The 14,961-nt window shown below is 33.5% G+C and overlaps 1 protein-coding gene and 1 pseudogene across 3 annotated transcripts in view; both read right to left on the bottom strand.

Annotated features, from left to right (window-relative positions):
* PolD2 (DNA polymerase delta subunit 2) overlaps positions 1–14,961 on the bottom strand; it is a 168,249-nt gene that overhangs the window by 99,344 nt on the left and 53,944 nt on the right. The window lies entirely within an intron of this gene.
* Positions 11,572–14,565, bottom strand: LOC148942406 (synaptosomal-associated protein 29-like; annotated as a pseudogene).

Genomic DNA, 14,961 nt, shown 5'->3' with positions numbered 1-14,961 from the left:
TTTATAGGGTTTCGGGCAAGGCAGTTCTAATGGTGTACTTTTTGTTTTGGTCTGACTCTTTTTTAGGAGTTAGGGGTTTTTATATTTCTTAACATTGGACGTGATCGTCTCTTACTAAGTTGCTAGCTACCGCTTTAACCCGGATCTAAATATCTAAACTTTAATATAAGTTAATATAGGCAAATTGTCGTTCTTTATTGTAAATTCTCTTTTCAAGATGCTATCTCTGTTTTTTGGTAGTACTCTTTTTTTAACTTGCGTGTAGCTTGCTTGATTGAAACCATTATGTAACCATTAGTTGAATTTTTATGTCCCGTATCAAGTATCAAGAACCTAACAAAAAATTAAACTAATTTTTAAATTTTCAGGTATTTTTCTAGTCTAAATTAAAAAATTAAAACTATTGTTCAGACACCATAAATATTTTTGCAGTTTATAACTTTAGCGATTCTGAACTAAAAACGAAAATAAAATAAAAATTAATTTTTTCAAGTTTTACGTCACGTCGCTCATTAAGTCATATATGGTTATTAGTACACAATAGGTTTTAGATATTACGTCATGTCACTTATTACGTCATATATGGTTATTAGTAGATAATCGGTAAAATATTTGTTCTTTATTATAATAAAACCTAGCATAAAACAAAACTAATTTTAAAATTTTCAGGTATTTATCTTGTTTGAATTACAAAATTAGTATTATTGGTTAGACACCATAAATATTTTTGCAGTTTAAATAATAAGTTTAGTGATTCTGGACTGAAAACTAAAATAATTGCAATTATGAGACAATAATATGGAGATATGTACTTTACGGGTTACAGGATACAATAATAAATTTGAACTGAGATGAAAAAAAAATTTCTTCCAGGAGACAAAAAGCAAAACTAATTTTAGAATTTTCATGTATTTTTGTTGTTTAAATTAAAAAATTACTATTACTGATTAGGCATCATAAATATTTTTGCAGTTTACATAATAATTTTAGCGATTAAGCCAAAAAAGAAAATTTTGGTTCCAGGAGTTTCGGTTACTATTGAGACAAGTAGCTATTATTACTATAGAGTTCATTACATGGACTGTTTTATTGCTTCAAAATTCAAATATCTTTGAAAAGACTGCAGTATGAAAATACATCAAAAATGCAATTTTTTTGACAAAATTGATTCTACTTTAAAAAGTATTTTATTTTTAAATACAAAAGTGACTAGATGTTGCAATTTCCTTTAAAATGAGCTATTATACAGCTCTCTATGATTTTCCAGTGCCCAGCTAGCTGAGCAGAAAGAAAAAGCGGAAAGAAAAAAATATCCCGTTTGTGGAGAATAACGTGGTAAAAGTCAATTTTCTTGATTTTCAAGCCAATATATTTTCTTTGTTATTCAAGCCAAAGGGAGGTAAGTTTCCTTTATAGAGGATTCGGACAAGGCGGTTCTAATGGTGTACTTTTTGTTTTGATCTGACTCTTTTTTTAGGAGTTGGGGGGTTTTATATTTCTTGACATTGGAGGTGATCGTCTCTTACTAGGTTGCTAGCTACCGCTGCAACCCGGATTTAGGAACTATGGGTTTTTACCTTTCTTAACATTGGACGTGATCGTCTCTTTCTAGGTTGCTAGCTACCGCTTCAACCCGGATCTTAGATACCACTGCAACCCGGATGTAGCTAACCCTGGAGCCACCGTATATCAGTTACTATTGGCGAGAGATCGTTCTTTACTGTAAAATTGATTCTACTTTAAAAAGTATTTTATTTTTAAATACAAAAGTGACTAGATGTTGCAATTTCCTTTAAAATGAGCTATTATACAGCTCTCTATGATTTTCCAGTGCCCAGCTAGCTGAGCAGAAAGAAAAAGCGGAAAGAAAAAAATATCCCGTTTGTGGAGAATAACGTGGTAAAAGTCAATTTTCTTGATTTTCAAGCCAATATATTTTCTTTGTTATTCAAGCCAAAGGGAGGTAAGTTTCCTTTATAGAGGATTCGGACAAGGCGGTTCTAATGGTGTACTTTTTGTTTTGATCTGACTCTTTTTTTAGGAGTTGGGGGGTTTTATATTTCTTGACATTGGAGGTGATCGTCTCTTACTAGGTTGCTAGCTACCGCTGCAACCCGGATTCTTATGACTCGTCATAATACTTTATTATGAAGTCATAACACTTCTTATGACTCGTATCAAATATCCATAACCTAACAAAAAGTAAAACTAATTTTTTAATTTTCAGGTATTTTGTTAGTTTGAATGAAAAGATTAAAATTATTGCTCAGATATCATAAATATTTTTGCAGTTTACATAATAACTTTAGCGATTATAAACTGTAAAATAAGATATATTAAAAAATGGAATTTTTTGGTCTTAAACTACATAGTCAATCCCACATCGGGTAGTTAGAACCTAACCAAAAATAAAACTAATTTTAACATTTTAAGGTATTTTTCTAGCTTGTATTGAAATATTCAAACTATTGCTCGGATACCATGGATATTTTTGCAATTTACACAAGCTAATAAGAATATCCATTTATATAATTTATAAAGAATATAAATTAATCCGGGTTGCAGCGGTAGCTAGCAACCTAGTAAGAGACGATCACCTCCAATGTCAAGAAATATAAAACCCCCCAACTCCTAAAAAAAGTCAGATCAAAACAAAAAGTACACCATTAGAACCGCCTTGTCCGAATCCTCTATAAAGGAAACTTACCGCTCTTTGGCTTGAAGAACAAAGAAAATATATTGGCTTGAAAATCAAGAAAATTGACTTTTACCACGTTATTCTCCACAAACGGGATATTTTTTCTTTCCGCTTTTTTTTCTGCTCAGCTAGCTGGGCACTGGAAAATCATAGAGAGCTGTATAATAGCTCATTTTAAAGGAAATTGCAACATCTAGTCACTTTTGTATTTAAAAATAAAATACTTTTTAAAGTAGAATCAATTTTGTCAAAAAAATTGCATTTTTGATGTATTTTCATACTGCAGTCTTTTCAAAGATATTTGAATTTTGAAGCAATAAAACAGTCCATGTAATGAACTCTATAGCAATAATAGCTACTTGTCTCAATAGTAACCGAAACTCCTGGAACCAAAATTTTCTTTTTTGGCTTAATCGCTAAAATTATTATGTAAACTGCAAAAATATTTATGATGCCTAATCAGTAATAGTAATTTTTTAATTTAAACAACAAAAATACATGAAAATTCTAAAATTAGTTTTGCTTTTTGTCTCCTGGAATTATAGTAAAGAACGAACTCTAGCCCATAGTAAATGAAATATTAAGATATTATCACTTAAGATCCATGTCACAGCCGTAGCTAGCAACATAGCAAGAGAGGATTACGTCTAATACTAAGAAATGTAATATTTCTGGGTTGCAAGGTAGCTAGTTGCATAAAGGCTCGATCGTCGAATTTAAGCTGAAACTAAGTAAAGGACAATTATGGCTCCATATATTCACAGTGATGTATAAGATTTCCCATTACATCTATAAACTGTTCCACAGTTGCCGGTCCATACCTTGGAAGCTTTTCACTAAACATGCAACATTTCTTTTGGATATTACTATGAAGTTTTGCGAAAGCATTACAGTAAAGAACGAACTCTAGCCAACAGTAACTGAAACATAAAATAAATGACAACGTGGACAAGTGATGCAACACACATATGTTTTGACAAGATAATATAACACATGTATCTTTTGAATAGTTGCTTCTCTGGGGTATGGTGCCATATTTGACTGATTTCACAGCCTTATTTACTGGAATTTGTCTTTTATCATCCCAACCAAGGAAAAGTGTTAAGATTGTTTTCGGTTTTAATTACATGTGAGAAGATTAATAAAAATCATGGTTGCACCTAAACTAAAACTTCCGTAAAAAATAGACACTGGTACGCTTAAGCATAGATTTGAATATCCGGGTTGCAGCGGTAGCTAGCAACCTAGTAAGAGACGATCACGTCCAATGTTAAGAAATATAAAAACCCATAGTTCCTAACAAAGGAGTCAGATCAAAACATATAATAAAGAACGACCTTTTGCCTATATTAAGTTATATTAAAGTTTTTATATTTAGATAGGAGGGAGCTAAACTGAGTTTCTTTTAAACTTTAATAACTGTAAGAGACGAGAAAAACGCATCAAAAATGAACCTTTTTTTCTTTTCTTGAATAAAAAAAAGAATAAGAAAAAAAAAACGAAAACAAGACAAGAATAAATGAATGAAGGTAAAATAAAAGAAACATTTCTTCATTTACTTTTAGCTATTGTGGAACAAAATGAAACTCAAATAAAGAAGTACTATTGTGATCTCTCGTCCAGGGCAAAGAATCCGTATTTTTTACTTCAAGCCATACTTCTGTACCATGATGCTTAACTTGTGATTTTACTATTTGACCAAGATCCTTCATGCGCCTAGCTTTTGCCAAAAGTTCTTTTTGCATGGAATTCAGTGTGGGCAGCAAATCCGGGTTGCAGCGGTAGCTAGCAACCTAGTAAGAGACGATCACGTCCAATGTTAAGAAATATAAAAGCCCATAGTTCCTAACAAAGGAGTCAGATCAAAACAAAAAGTACACCATTAGAACCGCCTTGTCTGAAACCCCTGTACAGGAAACTTTCTGTCCCTTGGCTTGAACAGCAAGGGAAATATATTGTCTTTAAAATCAAGAAAATTGACTTGAACCACGTTATTCTCCACAAACGGGATATTTTTTTCTTTTTTTTTTTTTCTTTTTTTGTATCCAGAGATAGCTTGGCACTGGAACATGGTAGAGGGTTGTTCAATAGCTCATTTTAAAGGAAATTAATTGGGTTAAAAATCTATAGTAACTAAAATTAATTATTTCTAAAAGAGAATAATTTTTTCCACCAAAAACTGCATTTTTGATGTCTTTTCACACTGCAGTCTTTCAAACATAATCGTATACCAGCGGTAAGATTTGAACCCACGCCTCCGAAGAGACTGGTGGGTAACACGAGTGCCTTGGACCACTCCAAAAACTGCATTTTGATGTCTTTTCACACTGCAGTCTTTCAAACATAATCGTATACCAGCGGTAAGAATTGAACCCACGCCTCTGAAGAGACTGGTGGCTAACACCAGTGCCTTGGACCACTCGGCCAGGCTGCCTCTCATAAATAAATATATATGTGAATTTGGGTTGCAGCAGTAGCTAGCAACCTAGTAATAGACGATCAGTCCAATGCTAAGAAATATAAAAACCCAAAACTCCTAAAAATAGAGTCAGATCAAAACAAAAGTACATCATTAGAAATACCTTGTCTGAAACCCTACTAGATAAATACTGAACGTCATCATAGTTATATATTAGAGCTATGACGTGAATAGAGTACAAAAAAGAACGACACCTTGCCCATGTTAACTAAAACATAAATAGGGATTATGTAATTTCCAATAGTATCATGGCTGTAGAGATGGCTGAAACCTAGTTACAATAAAAAACGATCATTGGAATAACAAAAATTGCATACCTTTGGAATTAGCTAGCTACTTGATTATTTGAGACTCGTCTCTTACTATTTAAAAGAAGAAAAAGCCGTAGGCTTTTTCCTGTGTGTAATCAGTTTATTATCATAGGCAGCGCGCTAGCACTGCCTGAGTAAAGAACGATGTGGGCACAATGTGTTTTTTTTCCGGGTTGCAGCGATAGCTAGCAACCTAGTAAGAGACGATCACGTCCAATGTTAATATAGGTAAGAGGTCGTTCTTTATTATATTATATGCAACCCGGATTGCAAGTCGACGATTTTGTTTTGGCCTTATTATAATTGGTATGGTGAAATAATAATATGCATATGGTTCTTAAATCATAATTCTTTCTGGTCCCATTTGGTCTAGTGGCTAGGATAGTTAACTTTCACTTAAGAGGCTCGGGTTCGATTCCCGGTGTGGGAAAATTTTTAGCTCTATAATCTTCAAACATTCGAACCTTTTATAATTTATAATGATCTATGATATAAATACTGTAATCTTCACTATAGTGAAGTTGCCTATGCAAGTTAGTATAGGGAAGAGTTTGATCTTTATTATAAACTATTTTGATATTGTTTTTGGTTATTCTTTCTTTTTTTCCACTCGCGTGAGACCATATTTTTTCAAGGTTTAAAATTATTAAGCACACAAAATCCCGTGTCGAGTATCTAAAACCTAGCATAAAACAAAACTAATTTTAAAATTTTCAGGTATTTATCTTGTTTGAATTACAAAATTAGTATTATTGGTTAGACACCATAAATATTTTTGCAGTTTACATAATAAGTTTAGTGATTCTGGACTGAAAACTAAAATAATTGCAATTATGAGACAATAATATGGAGATATGTACTTTACGGGTTACAAACCAAAAAAAGCTTGGTTCCAGGATACAATAATAAATTTGAACTGAGATGAAAAAAAAATTTCTTCCAGGAGACAAAAAGCAAAACTAATTTTAGAATTTTCATGTATTTTTGTTGTTTAAATTAAAAAATTACTATTACTGATTAGGCATCATAAATATTTTTGCAGTTTACATAATAATTTTAGCGATTAAGCCAAAAAAGAAAATTTTGGTTCCAGGAGTTTCGGTTACTATTGAGACAAGTAGCTATTATTGCTATAGAGTTCATTACATGGACTGTTTTATTGCTTCAAAATTCAAATATCTTTGAAAAGACTGCAGTATGAAAATACATCAAAAATGCAATTTTTTTGACAAAATTGATTCTACTTTAAAAAGTATTTTATTTTTAAATACAAAAGTGACTAGATGTTGCAATTTCCTTTAAAATGAGCTATTATACAGCTCTCTATGATTTTCCAGTGCCCAGCTAGCTGAGCAGAAAAAAAAAGCGGAAAGAAAAAATATCCCGTTTGTGGAGAATAACGTGGTAAAAGTCAATTTTCTTGATTTTCAAGCCAATATATTTTCTTTGTTCTTCAAGCCAAAGAGCGGTAAGTTTCCTTTATAGAGGATTCGGACAAGGCGGTTCTAATGGTGTACTTTTTGTTTTGATCTGACTCTTTTTTTAGGAGTTGGGGGGTTTTATATTTCTTGACATTGGAGGTGATCGTCTCTTACTAGGTTGCTAGCTACCGCTGCAACCCGGATTTCATGTAAACTAGCAAAACATTTTTTAAGCCTGATGAAGATTTAACTAATGTGTCAAATGTAAGGTCGCATGTCGACTATTTTGTTTTGGCCTTATTATAATTGGTATGGTGAAATAATAATATGCATATGGCTCTTAAATCATACTTCTTTATGGTTCCATATGGTGTAGTGGCTAGGATAGTTAACTTTCACTTAACAGGCTCGGGTTCGATTCCCGGTGCTGGAAAATTTTTAACTCTATAATCTTCGAACATTTGAACCTTTTATAATTTATAATGATGTATAATATAAATACTGTAATCTTAACTATAGTGAAGTTGCGTATGCAAGTTAGTATAGGCAAGAGGTCGTTCTTTATTATAATCATAGTAATATCCAAAAGAAATGTTGCATGTTTAGTGAAAAGCTTCCAAGGTATGAACCGGCAACTGTGGAACAGTTTATAGATGTAATGGGAAATTTTATAGATCACTGTGAATATATGGAGGCATAATTGTTCTTTACTTAGTTTCAGCTTTAATTCGATGATCCAGACTTTATGTACTAATTACATCCAAAGACTATGACGTCATTGTTTAATATTGTATATAAAAAATTAAGTTTTTCGTCAAAAAAATTAATTAAAAAAAAAAATTAAGTACAAATAGCGCTAGATCTAGAGATTTCATTTAAAATGAGCCATTGAACAACTCTCTTTGATGTTCCAGTGCCAAGCTATCTGTGGAAAAGAAAGAAAAAAATATCCCGTTTGTGGAGAATAACGTGGTAAAAGTCAATTTTCTTGATTTTCAAGCCAATATATTTTCTTTGTTATTCAAGCCAAAGGGCGGTAAGTTTCCTTTATAGAGGATTCGGACAAGGCGGTTCTAATGGTGTACTTTTTGTTTTGATCTGACTCTTTTTTTAGGAGTTGGGGGGTTTTATATTTCTTAACATTGGAGGTGATCGTCTCTTACTAGGTTGCTAGCTACCGCAGCAACCCGGATAATTATGTACTAACTACATCCAAAGACTATGACGTCATTGATTAATATTGTATATAAAAAATTAAGTTTTTCGTAAAAAAAATTAATTAAAAAAAAAGAAGTACAAATAGCGCTAGATCTAGAGATTTCCTTTAAAATGAGCCACTGAACAACTCTCTACGATGTTCCAGTGCCAAGCTATCTGTGGAAAAGAAAGAAAGAAAAAAATATCCCGTTTGTGGAGAATAACGTGGTTAAAGTCAATTTTCTTGATTATCAAGCCAATATATTTTCTTTGTTATTCAAGCCGCAGGGCGGTAAGTTTCCTTTATGGGGGCTTCGGACAAGGCGGTTCTAATGGTGTACTTTTTGTTTTGATCTGACTTTGTTTTTAGGAGTTAGGGGTTTCTATATTTCTTAACATTGGACGTGATCGTCTCTTACTAGGTTGCTAGCTACCGCTGCAACCCGGATTTATCTAGTAGGGTTTCAGACAAGGTAGTTCTAATGATGTACTTTTGTTTTGATCTGACTCTATGTTTAGGAGCTCTGGGTTTTTATATTTATTAGCATTGGACTGATCGTCTCTTACTAGGTTGCTAGCTAGTGCTGCAACCCGGATTCACATATATAGTTATGAGAGGCAGCCTGGCCTTGTGGTCCGAGGTGCTGGTGTTAGCCACCAGTCTCTTCGGAGGCGTGGGTCCAAATCTTACCGCTGGTATACAATTATGATTTATGTACAAAAATCAAATATCTTTGAAAAGCCTGCAGCATGAAAAGACATCAAAAATGCAGTTTTTGGTGGAAAAATTTATTCTCTTTTAGAAATAATTTATTTTAGTTACTAAAGATTTTTAACCCAATTAATATCCTTTAAAATGAGCTATTGAACCACTCTCTACGATGTTCCAGTGCCAAGCTATCTGTGGAAAAGAAACAAAAAAAAGAGAGAAAAAAAATATGCCATTTGTGGAGAATAACGTGGTTAGAGTCAATTTTCTTGATTTTCAAGCCAATATATTTTCTTTGTTATTCAATCCAAATGACAGAAAGTTTACTATACAGGGGTTTCGGACAAGGTGGTTCTAATGGTGTACTTTTTGTTTTGATCTGACTCCTTTTTTAGGAGCTATGGTTTTTTTTATTTCTTAATATTGGAAGTGATCGTCTCTTACTAGGTTGCTAGCTACCGCTGCAACCAGGATCTCTTACTAGGTTGCTAGCTACCGCTGCAACCCGGATTTAGCGAAAATATTCCAAGGTATGGACCGGCAACTGTGGAACAGTTTACAGATGTAATGGGAAATCTTATACATCACTGTGAATATATGGAGGCATAATTGTCCTTTACTTAGTTTCAGCTTAAATTCGATGATCGAGCCTTTATGTACTACATCCAACGACTATGACGTCATTGATCAATATTGTATATAAAAAATTAAGTTTTTCGTCAAAAATAATTAATTAAAAAAAAAATAAGTACAAATGGCACTAGATCTAGAAATTTCCTTTAAAATGAGCCATTGAACAACTCTCTACGATGTTCCAGTGCCAAGCTATCTGTAAAAGAGAAGAAAGAAAGAAAAAAATATCCCGTTTGTGGAGAATAACGTGGTTAAAGTCAATTTTCTTGATTTTCAAGCCAATATATTTTCTTTGTTATTCAAGCCAAAGGGCGGTAAGTTTCCTTTAAAGGGGTTTCGAACAAGGCGGTTCTAATGGTGTACTTTTTGTTTTGATCGGGCTATTTTTCTAGGAGTTAGGGGTTTTTATATTTCTTAACATTGGACGTGATGGTCCCTTACTAGGTTGCTAGCTACCGCTGCAACCCGGATTATATTTGATTCGGTAATCTTCATCATTGTGATAACGCTCCTTGAAATTTTGTCTAGCCTGCTCAATTGTTGATTCTCTGTAATCTTCATCATTGTGATAACGCTCCTTGATCTTTTGTTTGGCTGTCTCAATTTTCGCATGTCTATAATCTTCATCATTGTGATAACACATCTTGCTGTTTTGTTTTGCTCTCTCAATTATTACTTCTCGATACGCCTGGTCGGTTGAATACCTTTGCTTTTTTCGTTTCAAGTTACTATCTCTGTTTTTTTGTAGTACTGATTTTTTAACTTGCGTGTAGCTTGCTTTGATCTAACCATTATGTATTCATGAATGGGACCATTTACAGATTTGACGTTTCTTATATAGTAATTATGACGTCACGGCCTAATGATTTTATTTCATGACGTCATGGCGCAATGGTATTATTTCATGACGTCTTAAGAAACAACAATATAATTTCGTGTTTTTCTATTCACGTCATAGCTCTAATATAAAACTATGATGACATTCATTATTTATTTAGTAGGGTTTCAGACAAGTTAGTTCTAATGATGTACTTTTGTTTTGATCTGACTATATTTTTAGGAGTTTTGGGTTTTTATATTTCTTAGCATTGGACTGATCGTCTCTTACTAGGTTGCTAGCTACTGCTGCAACCCAAATTCACATATATATTTATTTATGAGAGGCAGCCTGGCCGAGTGGTCCAAGGGACTGGTGTTAGCCACCAGTCTCTTCGGAGGCGTGGGTTCAAATCTTACCGCTGGTATACGATTATGTTTGAAAGACTGCAGCGTGAAAAGACATCAAAAATGAAGTTTTTGGTGGAAAAATTTTTTCTATTTTAGAAATAATTTATGTTAGTTACCATGGATTTGTAACCCAATTAATTTTCTTTAAAATGAGCCATTGAACAGCTATCTACGTTTTTCCAGTGCCAGGCTATCTCTGGATACAAAAGAAAAAAAAGAGAAAAAAAATATGCCATTTGTGGAGAATCCTGTACTAGCTGCCACTTTTCTTGATTTTCAAGCCAATATATTTCCCTTGTTGTTCAAGCCAAGGGACAGAAAGTTTACTATACAGGGGTTTCGGACAAGGCGGTTCTAATGGTGTACTTTTTGTTTTGATCTGACTCCCTTTTTAGGAGCTATGGGTTTTTAGATTTCTTAGCATTGGACGTGATCGTCTCTAGCTACCGCTGCAACCCGGATCAAGTACCCATATCCTAACAAAAAATAAAGCATTGAACAACTCTCTACGATGTTCCAGTGCCATGCTATCTGTGGAAAAGAAAGAAAGAAAAAAGATGTCGTTTAGGCAGAATGCTGTAGTAGCTGCCACTTTTCTTGATTTTCAAGCCAATATATTTCCCTTGCTGTTCAAGCCAAAAGACAGAAAGTTTCCTATACAGGGGTTTCAGACATGGCGGTTCTAATGGTGTACTTTAGTTTTGATCTGACTTTTTTTTAGGAGTTATAGGTTTTTATATTTCTTAACATTGGACGTAATAGTCTCTTACTAGTTTTCTAGCTACTCCTACAACCCGGATCAGCCGGTTGGAGAGCATAACCAAAGGTCCTTTACTTGTAAAAAAAGCTACGGATTTTTCTTCTTTGAAAAGGGAAGAGACTGATTAATATTTAACCTATTTCTTAAGTATTTTATTCATTTCCTTATTCTGTTTATCAAGTTTCCAGTTAGCCTTTGACGCTTTGTCATCTAATGTTTCAATCAGTGCATTTTGCTGATCCAATTAATCCTGAAGACCAATACCAAGCCCCTTTAATCTTGACAGCGCAGAACTCATCTCACCGAGATGGTTTTCGAGCTGTTCATCAACACACCTTGGAGAATCAAAAGTTTGGCTTCTTGAGTCCAGCAATTCGTTGCGCCGAAGAACAGAATGATCTCTAGAGTCTCTATTGCTGTCAATTTCCTGTGGCTGAAAGCTGGTTCTTACAGATGAGGTACTTTGGCTGCTTTTAATTTCAACAGTAGGATTGCCTGCATCAATTGGTTTTCGAAAATAATTTCTTATACTACTGAATGTACTCTTTATATTTTGTATGTGTCGGTCGGAGACTCTCAGTTCCTGGCTCATTTTATCTAGTCTATCATTAGTCCTTTCTAGTTTCTCTCGTTGTCTCAAAAGTTCCTCAGCTGTTTGAGCTCCAACACTTTCAGATTCATTGAGAATTTTTAAAGAGTTGTAAATAGAATTGAGAGTTCTCTGCTCTACTTCCTGCTTTTTCTCCAAAAGAGTCTGGATTTTACCATCCTGCTTTAATGCCTCTTGATCCTTTGTCCATGGTCTATTAGGTGCAGTTTTAAGAAAGTTTTGTTCATCTGTGTACTCTTCATCATATATTAAGGAACGAACTTTTTCCCTTAGTAACCTATGTATTGTCAAATTAGCTAATCAATATCTTCAGATTATGTTTTTAAAATAGTTACCACACCGGGATTAGAACCCGAGCCGGTCGAATGAAAGCCAACTATCCAAAACCACTAGACAACATGGGATATTTTTCAAAAGCTAATTCATTGTTTTATGATCTCTTATATCAAACAATTCGTGTTAACCAACTGTATAGTAAGAGCGACTCGTCTCAATAGTAACCGAAACTCTAAAAAAAATGGAATTCTAATATCAATAGATACATCAAAATGATTGGAGTTTCATGCTGATTTTAAATATATATTATAAGTCTCTGATAATACAATGGTAAGTATCCTTGACTGTCACGTGGAAGACTGGGTTTATAACTTTAGCGATTCTGAACTGAAAACTAAAATAATACAAAATTGATTTTTTTTTTTCAATTTTCACGTCACGTCACTCATTACGTCACATATGGTTATTAGTACACAATCGGTGTTAGATTTTACGTCATGTCCATTTATTACGTCATATATGGTTATGATTGCTTAAACAATCAAATATCTTTGAAAATGCTAAAAGATATCTAAAATACAGTTTTTTTTGTAAAAAGTGATTCTATTTTTTTTTTTTTTTTTTTTTTTGATTAAAAAGGCACTAGAACTTTTAGTTTCTGTTCAAAAAAGCCCTCTCGCAAAATTCTAGGACCTCTGGGTCAATACGATCACCCCTGGGGAAAAGGAGAAAAAAAGGCAAATAAACACACATCCGTGATCTTTCGTCTGGCGAAAAACACAAAATTCCACATTTTTGCAGATAGGAGCTTGAAACCTCTACTAAAAATCCGATTCTTGTGATATATCTATAGATATCAAAATTCCGTTTTTTAGAGTTTCGGTGACTATTGAGACGAGTCACTCTTAGTATACAGTCCGTTACCACGAACTGTATGATTTCTTAATTGTTGAACAGGGGATAACATTACTGGGAATACGGAAACGCGCAAATTATATTAGTAAAAAGATCATTTCTCCCTTCTTGGACGTCAAGAAACAGTAACCTTTTCAATATGATTTCTGCGATACAAATAATCACTTGTGTATTTGTTTCAGTGTTTCCAAGAGACTGATTTGATGTAATTTTGACGAGACTCTTTATTATCTCAATGTGTATTGTTTCTCTGGTTTGATGAAGACTTGATAGTATTCAGACGATAGGACTCATCATTTCTTTATTTGATTAAAACACGACGTGTATTTAGAGATGCTGCTTTCTCATCCTGAGCAATCAATTGGCAATCAATTGTAGAATGTACTTTTTTTTCTCAAAGTGTTCTTTGTGTTTACCAGTAACCTGTTTAGGTCAACTTTCATGTCTGTCCTTATCCTTCAGTTTCCTCTTTCCTAATTGTGGAACCATTACAATAAACAATTTTCTTATGGAATTAAATATTATCAAACAGTTCGTGTTTAAGTCTCGTATCAAGTATCACAACTTAACAAAAAATAAAACTAATTTAAAAATTTTAAGCTATTTTTCAAGTTTAAATTACAAGATTAAAATTATCGCTCAAATACCTTAAAGCTTTTTCAGTTAATAACTTCATCGATTCTGAAATAAAACTAAAATCAAATAAAAATTGATTTTTTTCAATTTTTACAGTAACGTCACTCATTACGTCGTATATGGTTATTAATACAGAATAAAAAATCAAATATCTTTGAAAATATTGTAAAAAGTGATTCAACTTTTATTTATTTTTTGATTAAAAAAGGCACTAGAACTTTTAATTTCTGTTCAAATAAGCCCTCTCGCAGAATTCTAGGATCTCTGGGTCGCTACGATCACCCCTGTGGGAAAAATGGCAAAAAAACACGCATCCGTGATCTTTCTTCTGGCAAAAATACAAAAGTCCACGTTTTTGCAGATAGGAGCTTGAAACCTCTACAGTAAGGTTCTTTGGCACGCAGAACCTGATGGTGTGATTTTCATCAAAATTCTATGATTTTTAGGGAGTGTTTTTCCTTTTTCTGAAAATAAGAGAAATTTTCTGAGGATATGAGTAAACTTGATGAAACTTATGTATTTAAAATCAGCATCAAAATTCGATTCTTTTGATGTATCTGTTGATATTAAAATTCCGTTTTTTAGAGTTTCGGTTACTATTGGGACGAGTCGCTCTAACTATACAGTTATTACCACGTACTGTTTGATATCAGCTACCGCTGCAACCATGAGGAGCGATAGCTTTGAAAACATGGTTCACTCTTTACTAGATTCCAGCTAAGAAAAAAACTGAAGGCGATTTCCTGTGTCTTAATAAGTGTCTATTCATAGGCAGCGCAAGAGCGCTGCCTAAACAAAGCCAGAAGTGGGCACAATGAATTTTGTTTTCCACCAAGGCAATTCGTACAGAAGGAGTCGTAATAATTTCGGGAGGAGCTTGTTTAATTAGAAATTGAAAGATCTAGAGCCCTTTTTAAGAGTCAAAGGTGATTGGAGGGCAACCAGCCCACTTCTATGTCACAGTATTCCTCAAACACAATCTAATTAGAATAGCTAGGTAACAACTTTGTTCAGCATAGTTGAAAGGGCCAATAACTATGTCTCTGAGGATGTCACTCCCATAGCCCTCAGGGCAAGGGATCTATGTTA

Source organism: Artemia sp. Qi Xiang Cuo, chromosome 17, assembly GCF_049724085.1.
Source record: "Artemia sp. Qi Xiang Cuo chromosome 17, ASM4972408v1, whole genome shotgun sequence".
Classification (NCBI taxonomy): Eukaryota; Metazoa; Arthropoda; class Branchiopoda; order Anostraca; family Artemiidae; genus Artemia; species Artemia sp. Qi Xiang Cuo.
Note: the sequence above shows the minus strand (reverse complement) of the source record. Positions and strands in the feature narration are given on the sequence as shown.